Source organism: Mirounga angustirostris, unplaced genomic scaffold, assembly GCF_029215605.1.
Source record: "Mirounga angustirostris isolate CCGP_5_RB_7025 unplaced genomic scaffold, mMirAng1.0.hap1 SCAF_12, whole genome shotgun sequence".
NCBI classification, from domain to species: domain Eukaryota; kingdom Metazoa; phylum Chordata; class Mammalia; order Carnivora; family Phocidae; genus Mirounga; species Mirounga angustirostris.
The window spans coordinates 11,252,835-11,259,078 of record NW_026991720.1 but is presented as its reverse complement, the minus strand read 5'-3'; the positions used below and the strand labels follow the sequence as shown (position 1 = coordinate 11,259,078).

General features: G+C 40.0%; 1 pseudogene; it reads left to right on the top strand.

The window, feature by feature from the left end:
* Window positions 1-4,663: 4,663 nt before the first annotated feature.
* On the top strand, window positions 4,664-5,758 carry LOC135362176 (olfactory receptor 2F1-like; annotated as a pseudogene).
* The last annotated feature ends 486 nt before the right edge of the window (window positions 5,759-6,244 follow it).

Below are 6,244 nucleotides of genomic sequence, written 5' to 3'. Positions count from 1 at the left end.
GCTTCTCTCTCTGACCCTCCCCTCTCTCATGCTCTCTAACTCATTCTCTCTCTCAAATAAATAAATAAAATCTTTAAAAAAAAAAAAAGATTTTATTTATTTGTCAGAGAGAGAGAGAGAACACAGGCAGGGGGAGCGGCAGGCAGAGGGAGAAACAGGCTTCCCTCTGAGGAAGGAGCCCAATGAGGGACTTGATCCCAGGACCCTGAGATCATGACCTGAGCTGCAGGCAGATGCTTAACGGACTGAGCCACCCAGGTGTCCCAATATGTCTCCTGATTTTATGTTAGGTGAATCCATAGCCTTTAAACGGTGACTATCACTGTGCAGCACATGGGTTATGTTGTGCATAGAAGCACTAGGGATGTGCCCCAGGTTATCAGGTAACCCTGTTTACTGCTCACTCCTCCTCTGTCTAGTCTCTTTATCTCCTTTGACGCCTGAAAATAATAGGCCAAAATTCAGGGTGTTGTTGTCAAGATTATTATATCATATTAATTATTAGATATATAAAGTATTTAGTATAATTTGGTACAGAGTAAGGAATAAATAAAATGTTTGTTTATATCAACTTGATATAGAAACAAGTACAGTTACAGTTTTTAATTCTTCTCATAACATTTTTCCCACCCAGGGAATTTTTGCACTCTCGATGGGCAAGAGTGTTTCAGGAGCTTGTTTTCTTCCCACCATCTGCCCCCAAAAGAACAGATAAGATTAAGATTTTCTAAAACTGAACTGACTATTCTGTGATTCACAGGGCAATTGATTTGGGTAAGTCATTTGAAACAATTTTACAAAGAAACAGGATTTACTTTGACTTTAACACATCACTTTTTTTTAACACACCACTTTTTAAAAATATCAAATATATTTTATTTAAAAAAGCAAAATCACTCACATAAATTATGTATCACTTAGAGATGATTATGTTACTGAGCAAGCATAACATGGCTGTAATAACAAATGCCCCCCCTTTTGTATATGTTTTTGGAGACAGGTAGGAAAACACTACTTGTTTTGTTATTGTTTGTTTGATTTGTTAAAGCTGACATTTGAGTCCTGGTTATAGAAGTGCAAAGAGTGTAAATGAATCTACCATGACCCATCACCTTTGCATTTCGGCCACCTGTGTGCACCTTCTGATATAACTTGGAAAAGTGGCTGCATCACAGTTATATTTGAGCCCTCGTCAGACAGGACTGAAGAGAGGTTATCTGGAGTAAGTCTTACATACAATGTGGTACAAATCACTGGCATTGCTTTAAAGAACAGGTTACAATAGAAATACGCCTTGGAAACAATTCTTCTCACTTTGGTATATTTCAGGTCTTTTTTTTTTTTTTTAAGATTTTATTTTTATTTATTCGACAGAGAGAGACACAGCTAGAGAGGGAACACAAGCAGGGGGGAGTGGGAGAGGGAGAAGCAGGCTTCCTGTGGAGCAGGGAGCCCGATGTGGGGCTCGATCCCAGGACACTGGGATCATGACCTGAGCCAAAGGCAGACTCTTAACGACTGAGCCACCCAGGCGCCCCGGTATATTTCAGGTTTTATTAAGTGTGATTTATTAGGTTGTTTGGTTTATTTCATGAAATCCTAACACAAAGCAGTAAGCACGAAATACTTTTTTCAACATCTACCTTTTCAGCAATTCTTGAAATATATATGTGTATGTATATACACACGTGTAGCAAGAGAGAGAGATAATTCTCTTCAAAAACTGCAGATTTATGGATGTCAGAGAGAGACCTGTATTTTCTAGTGTGATCTCCTTAGCTATTGGTGAATCTCTAAAAAGCATTGGAGTGCTAAAAATACATTTACGTAAGGATAGGAAAGCACTATAAATGTATCAATCCATATTTTTATCAGGGTTTTCATGACGAGGAAATTTTCTAACCAGTATAATGATATAATAATATTTTGTATTCAACGTAAAATATGGCAAAATGAAAAGAAGCTGATGTACAAATAGGTATAGTGCAACAGAAATTACAAGCAAGGGAACACAAAAGAATTAAGACTATGCTATTGGTTTCTAGCCATGAAGCTAAACAACCTATTAATTTTGAACATTCTGGAAAAATATAATTCTTTTTTTTTTTAAAGATTTTATTTATTTATTTGAGACAGAGAGAATGAGAGAGAGAGAGAGCACATGAGAGGGGGGAGGGTCAGAGGGAGAAGCAGGCTCCCTGCCGAGCAGAGAGCCCGATGCGGGACTCGATCCAGGGACTCCAGGATCATGACCTGAGCCGAAGGCAGTCGCTTAACCAACTGAGCCACCCAGGCGCCCCGAAAAATATAATTCTTGAACTACCTATTTGTCCTGAAGATTTTGAATCCTGTATCTTATTACACAGTGAGGAACTTTACTTACACTTTAAGAGTTGTGAATCTCTTTGCCAATCTTGTAGCTAAGTATCTTGTTCCGGTTAATTCTGGTGTGAATGACTGGAAGTTTCCAGTGCAAGGTCTTGAATGGGTTTCTTTTTTTTTTTTTTAAAGATTTTATTTATTCATGAGAGAGAGAGAGAGGCAGAGGCAGAGGGAGAAGCAGGCTCCCGCTGAGCAGAGAGCCCAATGCGGGACTCGATCCCAGGACCCTGGGATCATGACCTGAGCCGAAGGCAGATGCTCAACCGACTGAGCCACCCAGGCGTCCCTTGAATGGGTTTCTGATATTGTTTGATCATTTCCACTATTTTCTGTGTAACACTCAGTTTCCGAAAGCTCAGTTTTTAATAAATTCCTTGGCATTTTGGATATTATTCAAAACAATACTAAATCCTGAATATTTAATGACTAATGGTCTGAATATTGCTCTTTTCATGACAATGACTTTTAATCTTAAGTCCCACAGCCCTTTATGTTAGAAGAAGTATGACCTCTAACAATTATTCTAAGTTTTTAGGCTGAAAGTGGAAGGTTTTTTGTTTTTGTTTTTGTTTTTAAGATTTTATTTATTTATTTGAGAGAGAGAATGAGACAGAGAGAGAGAACATGAAAGGGGGGAGGATCAGAGGGAGAAGCAGACTCCCCGCTGAGCAGGGAGTCCGATGCAGGACTCGATCCCGAGACTCCAGGACCACGACCTGAGCCGAAGGCAGTCGCCCAACCAACTGAGCCACCCAGGTGCCCCGAAAGTGGAAGTTTTTGATAAATGCAGTTATAGTCTGCTGTCCATCAATAATTATAGCATGAATATAGCTTAGGCGCCATTGGAGTAATAATCTTTTTTTTTAGTTTTTATTTAAATTTCAGTTAGTTACCATACAGTGTAAAAGTAATAATCTTTTACATAAATCTTTCATGTACCATCACTAAAATAGTCTTTAAGACTTCAGACTCCTGTCTCTATACTTTAGTTATGGATCACTTCTTTCTTTTTGTAGGTGAGCGAAATAAAGAAAAAACAAAAGAAATTTTTGGGGGGGTTTTGGGGTCAAAGAATTACTGCCTATGTCATCATGTTCTATTAATTAACACCTGATCTTTTATCCTATCTTCACTGGTGAGGAGTGATCATTGTTGTATTGAGAAATGAATGAGCTGTTCCTTCCTTGAGAAAGCATCATTGTAAAGTAATAACCTCACATCATTTTGTGCTCCGTGGCTCTATCACTTGCCAGAAGCGGCCGTCGGAGGCCCCCTCCCCCGCCGTCTATCCTCCCGAATATCGCCTTGGATTCACTTCTCCAAACGTCCTACCTTCCAGAAAGTGGTCGCTTTTCTGATGAGAGAGTTGTTGCTATTCTTTTCTTCAATCTCCTGTTGAGTTTGTAGGTGTTCAGAATGGTTTGATCCCTATCTAGCTGAATTCCTGAGACCAGACGAAATCCAGGTCTCCTACTCCTCCGCCATCTTGCTCCGCCATAACCTCACATCATTAAACACTTTATTAAACTCCCCTTGAGGGGTACAGGAGATGAATTTTAGCAGCTATGTATACTTTCTCTTCATGCAATACCTGATTCTTGAAGTTGGCTGTCTTGGGTTGATCTCACCCAGTGCAGCCACTGTTGTGACCTAGGTAGAGAGGAGACCTTCTACTTGACACTCTCAAAATGACAAGTTACAGCAAATACATTCAAAATCATTTATTAATAAAAATGTAAGAATATTATTTAAAATATCCAGGGTTTCATGGATGCATTCCACTGAGGAGGGGTAAGTAGGGTTGTGTCTGAGATATCTAGAGGGGAAATCCAGTAAGCAAAAGGAAGTTAAATAGGACTGGACATCATTCAGGATTCAGAAAAATATCTCTCATGTGAACCAAAAACTTTTTCACCAAAAAGACATGAATTCTCTATAATAACTACAAATTGAGTAGGATTTAAGTCTAAATACTTCATTAATTTCCTTCCTCCATTTAAGAGCAGATGTTTCAGAAAAGAAATTATGATCTAATAAATTGAATTATAAGAATGTAACTTCTTTACTCCTTGATTTCCAGCTGCACAGCTGGGTCCCATTGTGTTCCTCATCTATGGATACATTCAAGCAGGGTTTGGATGATGATTTGGCTGAGATGTTCTAGGAGAACTTTGGTTCAGATGGGTAGGCTCTCTCTATATGGTCTAAAAGTCACCCTTCTAATCCCAAGTTTTTGTGATTTGGCTTTTCAACATCTTCAGAGTTTTGTCCTTGGAAACTCATGGGCCAGGAAAATAAAACCCAGACATGGGTGAGTGAGTTCATCCTACTGGGGTTGTCCAGTGACCCGGAAAACTCAAGTCTTCCTCTTTGTCCTGGTTCTGACAATGTACTTGGTGACTCTTGTGGGAAATGTCCTCATTCTTATTAGGATCAGACTGGACAGCAGACTTCATAACCCCATGTACTTCTTCCTTAGTGTTTTATCCTTTGTGGACATTTGTTATGCAAACAGTTTTGCCCCACAAATGCTGGCCCTCCAGCTCTCAGGCCAGAAGTCCATCCCATTCTATAGCTGTATGCTCCAGCTCTACATCTCCCTGGCATTGGGTGGGTCTGAGTTCTTCCTGCTGGGAGCCATGGCTTATGACCGCTCTGTGGCGGTGTGCCATACGCTGCACCACAGTCATCATGCATGGAGGACTGTGCCTGGGGCTGGCTGCTGGCTGCTTGGCGGCTGGTTTCATGAATTCGTTGATGGAAACAATCATTACCTTCCGGCTTCCCCTGTGTCACAATGTTATTAATCACTTTGCCTGTGAGACCCTAACAGTGCTACAGTTAGCCTGTGTGGACATCTCCTTCAACGAGGTCATGGTGGCCATCTCAGGATTTCTGGTGATCGTGCTTCCCTGTTTCCTGGTTCTATTCTCCTATGGTCGGTCATATAGTTACTGCCATTCTGCAAATTCGTTCTGCCTAGGAATGTAGCAAAGCCTTTGGGACTTGTGCTTCCCACCTCACTGTGGTTTGCATGTGCTTTGGGGCTACCATCTTCACCTACTTGGGTCCACGGTCAGCCTCCTCAGTGGAAATGGAGAAAATTGTCACTCTATTCTATGCTGTGGTGGCACCTATGTTGAATCCCTTCGTCTACAGCTTGAGGAATAAGGAAGTTATGGCTGCTTTTCAAAAGGTTCTAGAGAAATTCAGAGATTAAGAGTAAAGACTGTTAAGAACTTCTTGTTAGCTATCATCAAAACCAAAAGGGAGATTGGCTGAGGGTATACAGGACTCCCTTACTTACACTAAGGAAGACTAACATGGCCTTGCATATGGATAAAGCATCCCTCCACCTGATTAATGAATTTCCTCATATAGGCCAGTGCAAGATAAGTCACATGTCAGTGATCCATGAGAGGACCTCTTCTTAGATCATCTTCTCTCAGATATCCAGTGGTATTTAGACTTCATCTGCCCATTTTTAAAATTTTATTAGCATATCAATGTATAAAGAAATGATCTGCAGCTTTGTCCAGCAGACCTGGTGTGGAATGAATGGAGAGATGAATTCCACCAATTAGTTTTGCTTTTACCTGGTGGAGCAGAATGGAGAATGTATTTTCCTCTTTCTATATGACAATGCTCCATTTATTTGTAGAACAACCTTATTTCCTCCAGGATAAACACAAATGGTTTCTTTAACTCTTTCTCAAATGATGGCAGTTTTAGAACTTTCAACACCATTTGTGCTTTAGTCTAGAGTATGACATGATATTCTGAAATAAATAATATATGATGCTATATTTGTTCACCCCAATATGTTGGTTCTCATTTTCTTCTTTTTTTAAGATTTTATTTA